This window comes from Macadamia integrifolia, chromosome 11 (genome assembly GCF_013358625.1).
Source record: "Macadamia integrifolia cultivar HAES 741 chromosome 11, SCU_Mint_v3, whole genome shotgun sequence".
Classification (NCBI taxonomy): domain Eukaryota; kingdom Viridiplantae; phylum Streptophyta; class Magnoliopsida; order Proteales; family Proteaceae; genus Macadamia; species Macadamia integrifolia.
In genome coordinates, this window is record NC_056567.1 from 28906109 (window position 1) to 28921996 (window position 15888).

General features: G+C 40.0%; 1 pseudogene; it reads left to right on the forward strand.

Annotated features, from left to right (window-relative positions):
* The first annotated feature begins 2203 nt into the window (after nt 1–2203).
* Nucleotides 2204–15888, forward strand: part of LOC122093054 — an 18185-nt pseudogene continuing 4500 nt past the window's right edge.

Below are 15888 nucleotides of genomic sequence, written 5' to 3' on the forward strand. Positions count from 1 at the left end.
TTTTTTTTTTTTTTTTTGTGGAACCTTTGATCTGTAATTGAACACTTCGTATTCTATACTTATTGATAAAGTTATTCCATAATATATCAATATACATTGCTTCCTCCTCACATACTCATAAAAAGGGTAGAAGAGTTTCAATATATGTAAATTCGTATGCAGGATACTCGTGTCATTAAAAAAGATAGAGAGAGAACATGTGAGGCGCGGGCGCGCCTGCGGCCGCTGGCCCACTTTTTTTCATAAAACAATAGAATAACGATAGATGGTCTTCATAGCACAATTTTCAAACTAGGAATATTCTACATGATTTAACCAAAAAAAGAAAAGTTACCAATATTTACGTGGAACTTTTCCTTTCCTAAGGAGGCATGTCCCATCTTATCTTGGTTCTATCCTATTCAAGGCCCCATGGGCCAACAAGAGAGTCGGTGGGAAGGCCCGTAGGTCATCTAGAATATAAGAGGGGAAGCAACAAGTGTCTGGGTTCTTACATAATAGTTGCAGAATAGAACTAGTATGCCTTTATATAATGGCATTTGAACTTAGAATGTCATTTTTCTCTTCAACACAGGGAATTAAAGAATGGTGTATTTGGTTGTTGTGTCTTTGTAATGGGTTAGAAGGTGATGATAAAGTATTATTATTATTTTTTTGGTGAGGAGTGATGATAAATTAGTGACCACATTAAAACATGTTGCTTTGCCTAAACGGATAATAATTAACCTCTCTATCAATAGGCGTTTTGTACAATAGTTCACAATGTCATGGTTGTTGGTTGGGTAGTTGTTAAGATTGTCTAGTTTATGCATTGTGATTTTCCAACAATGTGTAAGATTTTATCTTGAAAAGATTTTTATCATGGTCGTGTATGAAATATGGTTAACATTTCTAACGTTAGATGGGTATATAAGAATTGAGTATTCTTATGCAACAGTTCAAACACGATTCTATATTAAACCTTTCATTGTTTTATACTGTTACTTAAATATCGAATTAACTTTGATGATAAAAGATAACCTTAGAAGAACTATAACATATTTTCTGATAAGTGAGTATTCATGAATATTTTTGGATCTATATGTATTAAGATGAAAGAAAGGTAGGTAGCAATAGCATAAAAATGGGCTCGGCATGCTAGGCTTGATCCATTTTCAGGTGTGATTAGGGACAATATTGAAAATGTTATGTTTAATCAATTTATTTGCATCCTCATAAAAAAGAGAGGGAGAAAAAAAAAAAACTTTGATCATGTCAAAATGATTAAAGAAAATAAAAAATGGTGCACTCAACATACATGTTGGCATTTTTTGCTCAGAAAATCTTAATGTCACTTTGTTGAGCCAGATATAACACTTCACTATCTATCATATTCTTTTTTTTTTTTTTCGTAATGCACTATCTATACATAAAGTATGTATTTATGAGTAAGCACGAAAGACAAGGCAAAAAACAGTTGAGTAACTACCCAAAAAATGCAAGTACAAGGCAAAAAAATCTCATTGGTATAATTTTAACTTCAAAATGAGTAGAGTAACTAGTTCAGATTATAAAAAATGGGTCACTTTTGTATGTTATATTCATTTTCATCCAACATTAATTTTCTAATTTAGAAAAAACTTTGAATTCCAATTTGAGCCCTTTATTTATTTATTAATTTTTTTTTTTTTGGAGCTAATATGTGACCATTGACATTAATGTGGGATCGAAGATTTTAAACTCAAAATCAGATAGTCAAATCAGTCCCAAAAACCCTAAAATTGGTCCCTCATATATGAAAACCTAGTGATCCGATCATCCAAACTCATGAATCAGTCGCTCAAGACTGTTGGAAATTGGATTCTATCCATACCAATTTGACCGATTGGATTATGATATTAGAAATAGTGTGTGGGATCCTCCATCATTTATGGGAAAAGGTTGGGTATATTTTCAGTATACCATAAGTTAACAATCATTATGTCTATCTCTCTTCCCCTTTTTTAAAGGATTCATGTACCTTTCCTGATGATACCCCATCATGTGCTCCAATTGGTGTTATCTGCTATTTTACCATACACCGGCGGCGTAGCTATCAGTTTTCATTTATATATCTACTAAGTCAGAAGTGAAGCGTTAGACTTCACCAACCATGGTGACGCTTACGAGAAACTTTTCCAATTTTTATTTATTTATTTTTTTTATCTGTCTCAAGCTCCAGTTACTTGTCGTTACTGGTTCAGTCCGTATCTTCTTCCTTACTTCCCACTCTCTCTCTCTCTCATTTATTTTCTCGGTCTCTTCCCGCGACGTTACCGGCGTCAATTAACCCGTCCCGAATTGCGGCAGGTGTCGATTTTTGAAGTCATTCTGTAGTGTTTCTTTGATCTTGTTCCTTTATATTTCTTTCACTGTTTAGTTTTTGTGCTCTCACCCTACCATTTGCTTTTCTTTAGTGAACTAGAAATGGCGATGTTAATGGCTTCACGTCGCCTCTCATCTTCATCGACAACGTCAACACTGTTATTGACCTGGCATTCCATGTCTTTGAGGTCTTTTTCGACGGCGTTCAGGGAGGAACGAGATACATTTGGACCGATTCAACTACCCTCCGACAAGTTCGTATTCCCTCTTTCGTTTTATCTTTTGATTGCCATATTTTTTTGTGTATTAATACTCAATCATCCGCACAAACAACCAAGTTGTAGTTCATTACGTGATTTTGATTTCTTAGTCCCCTCCTATAATCAGTAAAAAGTGTTTTATTCTGTTAGTGGGAAGCAAAAAACTCGCTTTCAGTAATGTCTTGATTGGATCATTTTCGGATAAATTAGTTCATCCAGTGACGGCAGAAATATTTCCATCTGAACTGGTAGGCAGCTGGTATCACTCGATTATGTTAAGATATTCAATTATAGAAGTATCACATCAAACTGAACAACATACCTTCTTGTAACTCGACCCAGTTGCATTGAGTCTTATCGGTTTTGGAGTGGCTGTGTTGTGCAAATAACTTTGTTTTTTTTTACTCTTTGGTATTGTTTCCGATGGTTTTGGCTTCAATCTGATTATCATTAGCTATTTTTAGGTTGTGGGGTGCTCAAACTCAGAGGTCATTGCAGAATTTTGATATTGGTGGTGAGCGAGAACGGATGCCTGAACCAATCATTCGTGCCTTTGGAATTCTTAAAAAATGTGCAGCCAAGGTTAGTCATTGATTTTGTACTCCTATGTCACATTTATGTTGTTATCTGCTGTTGTTTTTGTCTCTTTAAGTGCTTTCTTTAGCTTTTCTAGGTGGCTTCTTGTTTTAATATGTGAAGCTGCTACAAATTAGAGTTTATTGGAATTTCTTATGAATTAGGTAATGATAGGTTTCTATAGGTTCCACCTATGGAAATTGTGAGGTTGGTCATATGCAGATTCAGCTTCCCACACTCTTCGTTGTGTCTGTCCTGGATAACAAAACCAATGTAATCTAATGATATAGCAGTGTCACCATGAAATTCCTTATGTTTGTCAAAATCCTGTTTTTATGAGTAATCGTCTGAAGAATCTTACTGCGTGGATTCTCTTATATAAAAATGTTGAGTATTGATGCATACATTGACACTTTCCTTCCTTAACAATTCGAGCTTTTAGGTGAAACGGTAGCGAACATGGTATCAGAGCAGGGATGTCGAATGTTCATCTCCTGGGAAGTGCATTTGAAGAGTTTTCCAAACATTTATTTTCCTTTGGCGCCACCACAAAGGAAAGGTTGCTTGAGCTCCACATGCGAAGACCATAGGATCTTGGCTTGTATGTGCGGGGGGGGGGGGGTTGATCCTTCCTTGATAGTTCAAGATTTCAATGCAGCAGAGCAACCCAGTACACGAGGCTCCTGCTGTTGTAGGGTTAAGAGAAACCCAATGAGCAAGGCTCCTACTATTGCAGGGTTTGGGCTTCATAGGAGAGACTGTTTCCAAGTTTCGAACCTGTGACCAACATGTTGCAATAGTGCAACTTACCGTTATCAACTGAATGAATTTTGAATTGATTGAATACTCTTTTGATTTTGTTCAATTTCGTCTAATTCCCTGATGTAACATAACGGTTGGCCAGTTTATAGCTTCCATGTCTCAATATTTGTAAGCAACTTCGGTTTGGTTATGTTCCCCCATGCTGTTAAATTTAATTTATGTATCATGTACGTATGGTCTAAAAGATTGGGTGTTGTTCATCTTGCTTTCTTACTATGTTCACAATTTTCTACTACATACATGATTTATTCTCTGATACAAGATATACTTGGGGTAATGTTATCAATGGCAGGTGAACTTGGAGTATGGTCTTGATCCAACAATTGGGAAGGCAATAATGCAGGCAGCCCAAGAAGTTTCTGAGGGAAAACTGAATGATCATTCCACTTGTTATATGGCAGACTGGCAGTGGAACTCAAAGTAACATGAATGCCAATGAGGTTGGTCATTGTTTTCCTTCTGTGTATTTAATTTAGGATCTATGATATATTGACTCATTATTTTGCTTTATCCAGGTAATTGCAAATAGAGCCTTGGAGATTCTTGGCCACAAGAGGGGTGAAAAGTTTGTGCATCCAAATGACCATGTCAATAGATCACAATCTTCCAATGACACATTTCCAACTGTAAGCCCTTGGCTCATCTTTCTGACCTTGAGCTATCCTGTAGGTTTTTGTGTCCTCTAAAAAATATTAATGATTTTGCTTCACCTATTAAAGAGTTGTCATGATATTGTTTTTGGTTGAGTGTTTGGTCTGAGAATTGCATACAGCTCCGGTTTTTCCATTTTAGTGGTAAACCCCTAATCTCATGGGTTACTAATGAGGACTGTGACTTTTTCATCCAGGTTATGCACATAGCTGCGGCAGTTGAAATAAACTCAAGATTTATACCGAGCTTGAAACAGTTGCAGACTTCTTTACATTTGAAGGTTGAATCAGATTTAGCTTCTTCCTTCTAGATGTGATTATCATTATTGAAGCTCTGTGGGTGTTTTCATGCTAGTTGTAATATATTGGATCTTCTTTAGATTTGCTACATACAATTTAGTTTTTATTGTTCCTGTGTGTAATCGATCATTATACTTAGGCACCAACCTGCGCTAGTGCTGTATTAGGGGTGCTAAATATGTTGACTTTTTGGGTGATACTGTCGAAATTTCTCACATTTCGATGGTATCCCATGACTCCGATACCCTATAGCCTGTGACTTTTAAAAGTCATTGGTTTCGACAGGTTTCGACCAAAATTCCCACATTTTGAACGAAATGTGGGAAATTTTGAGTGGACCAATGGGTTTGACCCTTTCGATGGAACCAACTTTTATAAAACATGTTTAAATGGAAAACCAAGTGTTCTCATTTCAAAATTTCAACACTCTCCCCATATTTTTTTATCTATGAAGTGAGAAACTTGGGAAAACACTCAAGATTTCCCTTTTGTGCCCAAAAAACGTCAATCTAAGCTTGGATCTTGCAAAATCTACCTAAGTAAGGGAGCTTGGACCACTTTTGGCCTTTTGGGTGGGAAACTTGGGAAAACACTATTGAGTGTTGAGAGATAACTCACAATTATGTAATATTTTATTTATTTTGGATCCTTTGTACTATGTTTTGTTTGTTTTAAACTTTTATTCGTGTATTTCACAATTATGTACTTAAGTAGATTGTAGACTACATATAATGTAGACTATGTACTTATGTATTATAGTTTCAGTCAACGAATCAACGTACATTAGCAAACTTTGGTTCATACCACAAATATGACTTTAGGTGTTTTTTCCATGAAACTAATTATGTGAATGTGTTAGAAATGTCTAAAATAGGACGTACACAAAAAATAGACAAAAAAAACACACATTTTGGGGGTCGAAACCAAAGTTTCCAGGCAACCGGGAAAAATTCCCTAGTTTTCTCGAAATTTCCCAGAATTCGACCGAAATTTCGGTCTCCCTAAGGGTCGAAACCCGATACCTTGAATCTTGGCTTGAAGCCAAGGATCATTTGATTGATCAATCCTGATCCAGATTAGTAGGAATGATCCAATTCATGCTATGGATTTGCCATTTCTGTCTGATCATGACTGATCCCAATCTGGATTGGCTGATTGATCCTTAAAACCTTGTGATAAGGAAACATGACCATGCTAGAGATACTTTACTTTGAAGGTGCACCTGATACATTCAAATTAAAGATGCTTTATTTTGAAGAGTTGATATGAGCACTAAAAAGAGTCAACTTGGATGACTTTATGGACAAAAATTTAGAAAATTGAGTGGCTTCCTTTTGGAAATTCCCCATGTAAAGAACTTAGGTTGAAGCAAGGATTAAAGTATCGGTATCGTTTGCAGTATCGGTCTGCCAAAATTAAGATACGTATCGGAGGGTATCGTATCGTATCGGAGATACGCTAAGATACGCTAAAGATACGCACATAAATAGATAGGAAATACTTTTTTATACACTTTTGCATAAAAAAATAGTTAAAAAAAATTATATATAGCATGTTTTATGCATAAACAGTAAATTGAGAGTATCGCACTAAGAATCAAAGGTTTGTAGTTGTCCCATAAATGTAAAATCTTTGTTCCCAACCTTGATTTTCACTTTAGTTAGAGAGAAAAATGGTTGGCAGCAACTTTAGAACAATAACACCTCAAAAGATTGTGTTTTTCTAAAAAATTACCCATTTTGGCCATTTTATGACCGTATCGGTAAGTATCGGTCGATACATACCGATACACACTGATACGTATCGATATTCGATACACATCGATACGTACCGATACATACCGAAACGTACATTTCACTTCGATTTTGAATTTTTCATAGAGTATCGGTGCGTATCGGTGCGTATCGGTGGTGTATCGGTGCACATCGTAAGATACGTATCGATACAAAATGGTTTTAAAAAGTTCATGTATCGTATCGGTAAGGACCGATATAGATACGTATCGGCCGATACGATACGATACGGACCGATACTTTAAACCATGGGTTGAAGGGATTTTTTTTTTTTCCTGATATGATTCATTAAATCATCCATGAGGTTTTTTGATGATGATCTTATAATTGCATTGGTTTCATGGCATTGAACATTCTATTCTAGTATTCTCTCTTTCCATGTCTATAAACTATCTTCTATTTTTCAGGCATTTAGCTTTCCTTGTTCTGTTTTTTCCAGTCCCTTGAATTCAATGATATCATCAAGATTGGACGCACGCACACTCAAGATGCCACATCTTTAACTCTCGGACAGGAATTCAGTGGCTATGCTACTCAAGTAAGCTTTTTCATTTTCCCTCTTTGTTATGGTCTTCATATTTTAGTTTATTTTCTGTCTCTAGATGTATGACATGATAAACTATGCAAGAGAAACCAGAAATAATGTAGGGAAGTATTCCTAAATTTGGGTTGAAGTTGTGGGAAAAAATATGAGTGCTTTTGATTTAATGCTAGATATATATCTAGATAGAGGGATAGTGATGGGGACATCAAGACGTACAGCCGAAGGAAGAAGAAGACCCAACCTTCTTTGTGGTTGGAGGATTAGAAGGAGGAAGAAAAAAAGAAAGAAAAGGAAGGCTCGGTCCAACCTTCCCAGCGCTGGATCGAGTCCTCCCCTTCCTTTCTTTGCCAAGGTTGTGTGGCCCCCACCAAATCTGATATATAATTTTAATTCCTAGGATTTTGCCGAGATTGTGTGGCCCCCACCAAATCTGATATGTAATTTTAATTCCTAGGATTTTGCCAAGATTGTGTGGCCCCCACCAAATCTGATATTTTAGTAGTTTTATTTCTTAGGATTTTATTTATTTAGGTCATTGAGTTAAGTAGGAAACTAAATAACATTCCTATTTGTTTTTTTTAGGAAACTTCTTTATTTCTGAGATTATGTTCCTAGATTAGCCTTTTCTTTTTAGTAATTATCCTATTATTTATGTAAGGCCATTGGCCACAATGAAAATCAATGAATGAAGAATATTGAAGGCAAAACAGCCCCCAAACCCCCCCACCACGATTTCTCTTTCTCTCCCCTCTCCCTCTTCTCATCTCTCACTCTCGGTCTCCCTCTGTTTCACGCCTCCTCTCTCTCTCTCACGGCTCCCTCTCTCTCATCCTCTGTCTCTCGGTTACTGCTCCTGTTGTATCCACTATTCGTGAGCTGTTGAAAGCTCCATCACTCACGCAAGCTCCATCGGCTACAACAAGGATCACTACACAGCAAGCTGGATTTTCTTCATCAACCAAGGTTGGACTGCAACTCTTTATTTTGGGAGGACTTCGACTTCTTCTTTACTCCTTAGACCAGGACAGCAACAAGGTAACTAATTAAACTAAACCCCTCCCACCTCCATATATCCCTGTTACATGTTGCAGCCCATTAATATTGAAACCAACCTATGCCCTTTTGCTTATGTCTATTTTTACCCATTGTTTTAAGACATTTCGTCACTGTTATGTTTTCAAAACCTTTGCTGATTTTTCTATTTTAGTTGTCTGCTAGAGGACATTGATTGTTTGCATATCCTATTTGGTGTTTGGATTGATTTGTGCTGAACCTAACATTCGTATGACGTTTGTTCCCTTCCCCATGTCCCCACTTGAAGCTTAAGTAAGAGTTTATATGTTTTTCCGCCTAGATTATTATTGCTTTTGCTACTTTGTTTATTAGTCCCATTCTATTTTGCATGCTTAATCTTGTTTGCTGAGTTTCTTTTGTCTTATCTACCCAAGTCCCTTGAGTTGACCCTACCTAGTTAGTTAATCTTGTAGGAGACCTAGTCACCTAGGAACCCCCCTACATCATCTTGGTATCAGAGTATGGTTTTGTCTAGGTTTAGGGTAATTAGGTACTGCTGTCCCTTGTTTACATGTCTTACCTTTTGAGGTCTAGTCTCTGTCACCATCTGTCCGTGGTCGAGTCTGAGCTAAGAGAGCGATACCATAGATTAGAGGACACCCTTTTCTTTTTTAAGTTAGCAGGACCGAATAGCATTAGACGTTATTCCCTCCAAAATCATATACTTGAGAGAGATTTCTGACCTCAAGATTGAGAGGGCTAACTACCTGTCTCAATTGGAGACTCTGAGTAGACCTTGAGTCTTTGGTGGCAACCGTACCTTTGGCTGCCCATCTCCTTATGTCCACTCGTAGTGGTAGAGCATACCAGGATATGTCTGACCCCCTTAGCACCTCCACCCAATCTGAGCAACTGGCTGAATTCATGAAAGCCGTTCAAGCCATACAAGAGACACAAGCTGTCCATCTCCAAGCCCTTACCGATAAGTTGGCTGCCCTTGAGACAAGTGCCCAAAACCTGGTGGACAGCAAGGCCGTAACACAACTGGCACTGAACCTAGGGGCAAAGGCCCTAACCCTGAGGAAGTAAACGAAAATAACTAGACTAATGGTTATGACCAGATAGGGGATAACTTCCAAGGCCTAAGGCGTGGTAGGGATCAGGGTAGGGGTCGAGGCCCACCACCAAGACGCCAAACCCAATATGGAGATGATGAGGGTTATAAGCACCATGATAGGGGCTTTGATGTCAGACGGATGATTAAGGTAGATGCCCCTACCTACGATGGTCAGATTAATGCTAGGATCCTTCTGGATTGGATCAAGCAGATGGATAGGTACTTCGATTTCTACGATATACTAGAGGAAGTCCGCTACCGATATGCTAAGTTCAAGCTTATTGGAGCTGCCCAGGACTTCTGGACAGACCTAGAGTACCAGGAGGACCACCTAGGACTTGAGCCAATCACCACCTGGGTAGAGATGCAAGAGCGGCTCAAGAGGGAATTTTTACCTATCACTTATAGGCTCCAGTTGTTGAATGAGATGAATACCCTAAAGCAAGGGAAGTTGACTGTACCGAATACATGAGCAAGTTCAATGAATTAAAAATTAGAAGCCGTATTCAGGAGGATGTTGAGCAGACACTATCCAGATTCCTTACAGGGCTCAACTCCGAAATTCAGTCTTGTATGGCACCCCACCTGGTGCGAGACGTTCCACAGGCCTTCGGGATAGCCCTTGAGGTGGAATCCTCCATGAGAACTTATTCTCAGAGGAAGAGCTTCCAAGTTGGGGAGTCCCAATTTAAAAAACCACCCCAAGGCTCAACTGGATTCCCAAAACCCCCTGCTGCACCATAGCGTCAATTTGATAACAAGGGTAAAGGAATTTTGGGAGAAGCACCCAAGAGTAGTGGGCAACAACAGTGCTTCAAGTGTCGTGGGTTTGGTCACTTCTCCAGAGAGTGTCCCAATAGGAATCTTTATATAGGAGAACAGACCCCTGAAGAAGGTGACCAAGAGTGTTTTCAGGACTATGAGTATGAGGACTATAGACCAGATGAGACCATATCTGATGAGGACACCGAGGAGGCCGGTGACCTCAAACTCGGCATTGTGCGTTGCATGGTCTCACAACCTAAAGGTAGCGATGATTGGTGACGAACTAATATTTTCATCACTTACACATGTCATCAGGGCAAGAACTGCCGCGTCGCCATAGACAGCGGGAGTTGCATGAATGTGGTTGCCAAGAGTGTTGTTGCTCGAATGGGCCTCAAACCTGAATCCCACCCCATGCCTTACAGGGTTGCATGGGTTGATCAGTCCACCATTCCCGTTAATCTGAGGTGTTTAGTTCCCCTACACTTTGCAGGATATGAGGATCGAGTGTGGTGTGATGTCCTAGAGATGGATGTTGCCCACATCATTCTAGGTAGACCCTAGTTATATGACTGGGATGTCACCAATTACGGGAAGTCTAACACCTATGTTTTTGAGTTCAAAGGGAAGAAGATCAGACTGACCCCCAGTGCTCCTAGGGAAGCTAGGGTTTCAGAACACAAGGGAAGTACATCCAAATACACCCCCACTAAAACACTCAACATTTTAAATCAACAACAATTTGAAGGAGAGTGTCACGAGTCAGGGGTGATTTATGCTCTAGTTGCCATACAGAGTAATACCGATAGGTCACGCTTATTCACTGAGGCTCCTAGAGAAGTGCAACCCTTATTGAGGAAATTTGAGAGGTTATTCCCTGAGGGACTACCTGATGAGTTACTGCCTATGCATGACATTCAGCACGCTATTGACTTAGTTCCAGGATTCTCTCTCTCGAACTTACCCCATTACCGAATGAATCCTAAAGAACACGCCGAACTCAAATGGCAAGTGGATGAACTGTTGCAGAAGGGATTCATTAGGGAAAGCCTTAGCTCGTGTGCTGTACCTGCCTTGCTCACGCCAAAGAAAGATGACACCTGGCATATGTGTGTTGATAGTAAGGCCATCAATAAGATCACCATCAAGTATAGGTTCCCTATCCCTAGGCTTGATGACATGTTGGATATGATGGCCAACTCTTCGATCTTTTCGAAGATTGATCTCAAAAGCGGGTACCATCAGATTAGGGTTAGGCCTGGAGATGAGTGGAAGACAGCCTTCAAGACGAAGGATGCCTCTTTGAGTGGTTAGTCATGCCTTTTGGCTTGTCAAATGCACCTAGCACCTTCATGAGGATAATGAATCAAGTGCTTCAGCCATTCATTGGCAATTCCTTGTGGTTTACTTTGATGACATCCTCATCTATAGTAAGACCCCGTCTTCCCACTTGGGTCACTTACAGAAGGTTTTTCATGTGCTTTTACAAGAGAAACTCTATGTCAACCTCAAGAAGTGCACCTTCATGAGTGATCAAGTCATCTTCTTGGGATTTGTTGTGTCAGCTCAGGGAGTATTTGCTGACCCTGAGAAAGTGAGAGTGATTGTAAAGTGGCCTGAGCCAACTAACATTCATGAGGTACGAAGCTTTCATGGTTTAGCCACTTTCTACAGAAGATTCATCTACCGGTTTAGCTCCATTATGTCTCCTATCACCGATTGCATGAAAAAGAAGGAGTTTCAATGGACTAAGAGTGCTACGAAGGCCTTTAATGAGATTAAAAAGCTTATGACTGAAGCTCCAGTCCTGCGCCTCCCAGATTTCTCTAAGGTCTTCGAAGTGAATTGTGATGCATCTGGTATTAGGATAGGTGGTGTCCTAGGACAAGAGGGCCACCCTATTGCCTATTTTAGTGAGAAGCTTAATGAAGCTAGGCAACGATATTCCACATACGACAAGGAATTCTATGCGGTTGTCCAATCATTGCGCTATTGGCGACATTACCTTTTACCGTAAGAATTTGTGCTATTCTCTGATCACCAAGCTCTGAGATACCTAAGTGCCCAAAAGAAACTTAACCAGAGGCATGCCAAGTGGGTTGAGTTTCTCCAAGAGTACACTTTTGTACTCAAGCATAGACCTGATGTCGAGAATACTGCTATGGATGCACTAAGCCGGGTGAACATATTGCTCATTCGCACCAATGCTAGGAGTCGGGCTAGTGTGCTACTCCAGGCAATGAGTGTAGAGGTTTTAGGGTTCGAGAGAGTCAAGGACCAATACTCCACCTATCCTGATTTTAGTGAGCCGTTCACTTCCTTGAGTGAATGCCACCCAGTCAACCGCTCGAACTACCTACTTAAGGAGGGCTTTCTTTTTAAAGGAAGCAAGTTGTGCATTCCCAGGACTTCACTCCGAGATTTCCTGATCTGGGAATTGCATACTGGGGGAGTTGTTGGCCACTTCGGTCGCGATAAGACCATCACCCTCGTTGAGGACCGATTCTTTTGGCCAGGACTGAAGAGGGATGTTGCTAGAGTTGTGAGTCAGTGCAGGACATGCCAAACCGCCAAACAACAAAAGCAAAACACGGGTTTGTACGCTCCCCTACCCGTTCCCCATTCCCCTTGGCAGGACCTTAGCATGGACTTCGTGCTTGGTTTACCAAGAACGTCGAGAGGCCATGATTATGTTTATGTGGTTGTCGACCGCTTCTCGAAGATGGCCCATTTCATCCCATGCTCTAAGACCTCTGATGCATCCATAGTAGCCAAACTTTTTTTTAATGAGGTTGTCAAGTACCATGGGTTACCCCTCACCATAGTGTCCGATAGAGATGTTAAGTTCACTAGTCATTTTTGGAGGACCCTATGGCGGATGATGGGCACGAAGCTCCGTTTCTCCTCCGCTTTCCACCCGTAGACCGATGGCCAGACCGAGGTTGTCAATAGGAGCTTAGGGAATTTATTGCATTGCCCCATAGGAGAACACCTTATCAGTTGGGATCGAGTCCTTAGCCAGGCTGAGTTTGCATATAATAGTTCTAAGAACCGTACCACTGGTCTGTCCCCCTTTGAGATCTGTTCAGGATACCAGCCTCAGGCACCCATAGACCTTATCCCAGTCGTGTCTAGTTCTAGGACCTCCCTGTCAGCCGAATCTTTTGCTCAGCATATACATGATTTGCATGCAGGTATAAGGAGACAGATAGCACTGAGTAATGAGTAATACAAATCGAAGGCAGATGTGCACAGAAGGCTACAAGAGTTTCAAGAGGGTGATATGGTGATGGTAAGAATCAAGCCGCAACGTTTTGTTAGGGGAAAAGCGAGCAAGCTACATGCTCGTAGCATAGGTCCGTTCAAGGTACTCAAGAGGATAGGTGCCAATGCATATGTTCTTGATCTGCAAGCTAGCATGGAGATCAGCAATATTTTCAATGTTGAAGACCTAGTCCCATACCATGGTACCTCTACCTTTACCCCTTTCTATCCTGATGACCTTGAAGACTTCCCTTTCAACATTGATGAGACTTCTGAGCCAAGCCAACCACTTCCCCCCACTTCATTACCACCTGTGCCTAAGGTCACAAGAAGAACTGAAGAAGTTGAGGAAATCCTTGATGAGAGGATTGTGTCCACACACACTGGAGGTTCTAGAGAGTTCTTGGTCAAGTGGCATGGACGTCCGGAAATTGACAATACTTGGATCACAATGCAAGAAGTCCAACAACTCAACCGAGACCTACTTGAGTATTACATGAGCTTTAATTCACCGGAGGTGAATTCTTCCAAACCGGGGAGAGTTGATGGGGACATCAAGACATACAGCTGAAGGAAGAAGAAGACCCAACCTTCTTTGTGGTTGGAGGATTAGAAGGAGGAAGAAAAAAAGAAAGAAAAGGAAGGCTCGGTCCAGCCTTCCCAGTGCTGGATCGAGTCCTCCCCTTCCTTTCTTTGCCAAGATTGTGTGGCCCCCACCAAATCTGATATGTAATTTTAATTCCTAGGATTTTGCCAAGATTGTGTGGTCCCCACCAAATCTGATATGTTAGTATTATTTCCTAGGATTTTATTTATTTAGGTCATTGAGTTAAGTAGGAAACTAAATAACATTCCTATTTGTTTTTTTTAGGAAACTTCTTTATTTCTGAGATTATGTTCCTAGATTAGCCTTTTCTTTTTAGTAATTATCCTATTATTTATGTAAGGCCATTGGCCACAATGAAAATCAATGAATGAAGAATATTGAAGGCAAAATAGCCCCCAAACCCCCCCCCCCACGATTTCTCTTTCTCTCCCCTCTCCCTCTTCTCATCTCTCACTCTCGGTCTCCCTCTATTTCACGCCTCCTCTCTCTCTCACAGCTCTCTCTCTCTCTCTCATCCTCTGTCTCTCGGTTACTGCTCCTGCCGTATCCACTATTCGTGAGCTGTTGAAAGCTCCATCACTCACGCAAGCTCCATCGGCTACAACAAGGATCACTACACAACAAGCTGGATTTTCTTCATCAACCAAGGTTGGACTGCAACTCTTTATTTTGGGAGGACTTCGACTTCTTCTTTACTCCTCAGACCAGGACAGCAACAAGGTAACTAATTAAACTAAACCCTTCCCACCTCCATATATCCCTGTTACATGTTGCAACCCATTAACATTGAAACCAACCTATGCTCTTTTGCTTATGTCTATTTTTACCCCATTGTTTTAAGACATTTCGTCACTATTATGTTTCCAAAACCTTTGCTGATTTTTCTATTTTAGTTGGCTGCTAGAGGACATTGATTGTTTGCATATCCTATTTGGTGTTTGGATTGATTTGTGCTGAACCTAACATTCGTATGACGTTTGTTCCCTTCCCCATGTCCCCACTTGAAGCTTAAGTAAGAGTTTATGTGTTTTTCCGCTTAGATTATTATTGCTTTTGCTACTTTGTTTATTAGTCTCATTCTTTTTTGCATGCTTAATCTTGTTTGTTGAGTTTCTTTTGTCCTATCTACCCAAGTCCCTTGAGTTGACCCTACCTAGTTAGTTAATCTTGTAGGAGACCTAGTCACCTAGGAACCCCCCTACATCAGATAGTAAGAAAAGGATTCATGTAGTCAACCTCTTGAACTTTTAAGTTCTCTGTTGCAGGTAAAATATATACTTTACCCCGCATGTATCAGGTTGGAAAATTCATTTAACCTCAATTTTTCTATTCAATTCCTTTTGCTTCTCTTTTGAGTTCTAACAGATCAAAACTGTCTTTGGAGCAGCTTGCACAAGGTGGTACTGCTGTGGGAACAGGATTGAACACAAAAAAAGGGTATGTGTAACCCTGGTCCCTGGGGTCAAAGAATTTTACATCCTTATGCCATGTTAATGTCAGCTTTTAGTCGTTGTTGTCATGTGTCTTTGTTTTCTCTTATGAAGCATCAAACTTGTCCCCCCTCCCCCTTTTTTGTTTTCATCATTTTAAGCCTTTTGCCCAGCCTGGGAGATAATCTGAATTTCTTATACTATAAGTTTCACCTCTTTTTTTTATTCTCTTGTTTAGTTGATCTAGGCATTCTAGCAATGCTTTAGCTATTAGGTCCTGGTATGATGATATTATTACCCATCCATTCTTTATGTTAAACAAGCACCAAATGCGGACTTTACTTAGTAACATAGACTACTTCAATATGCGGACATAAATGAAGTACTATATGAACCCACCCCC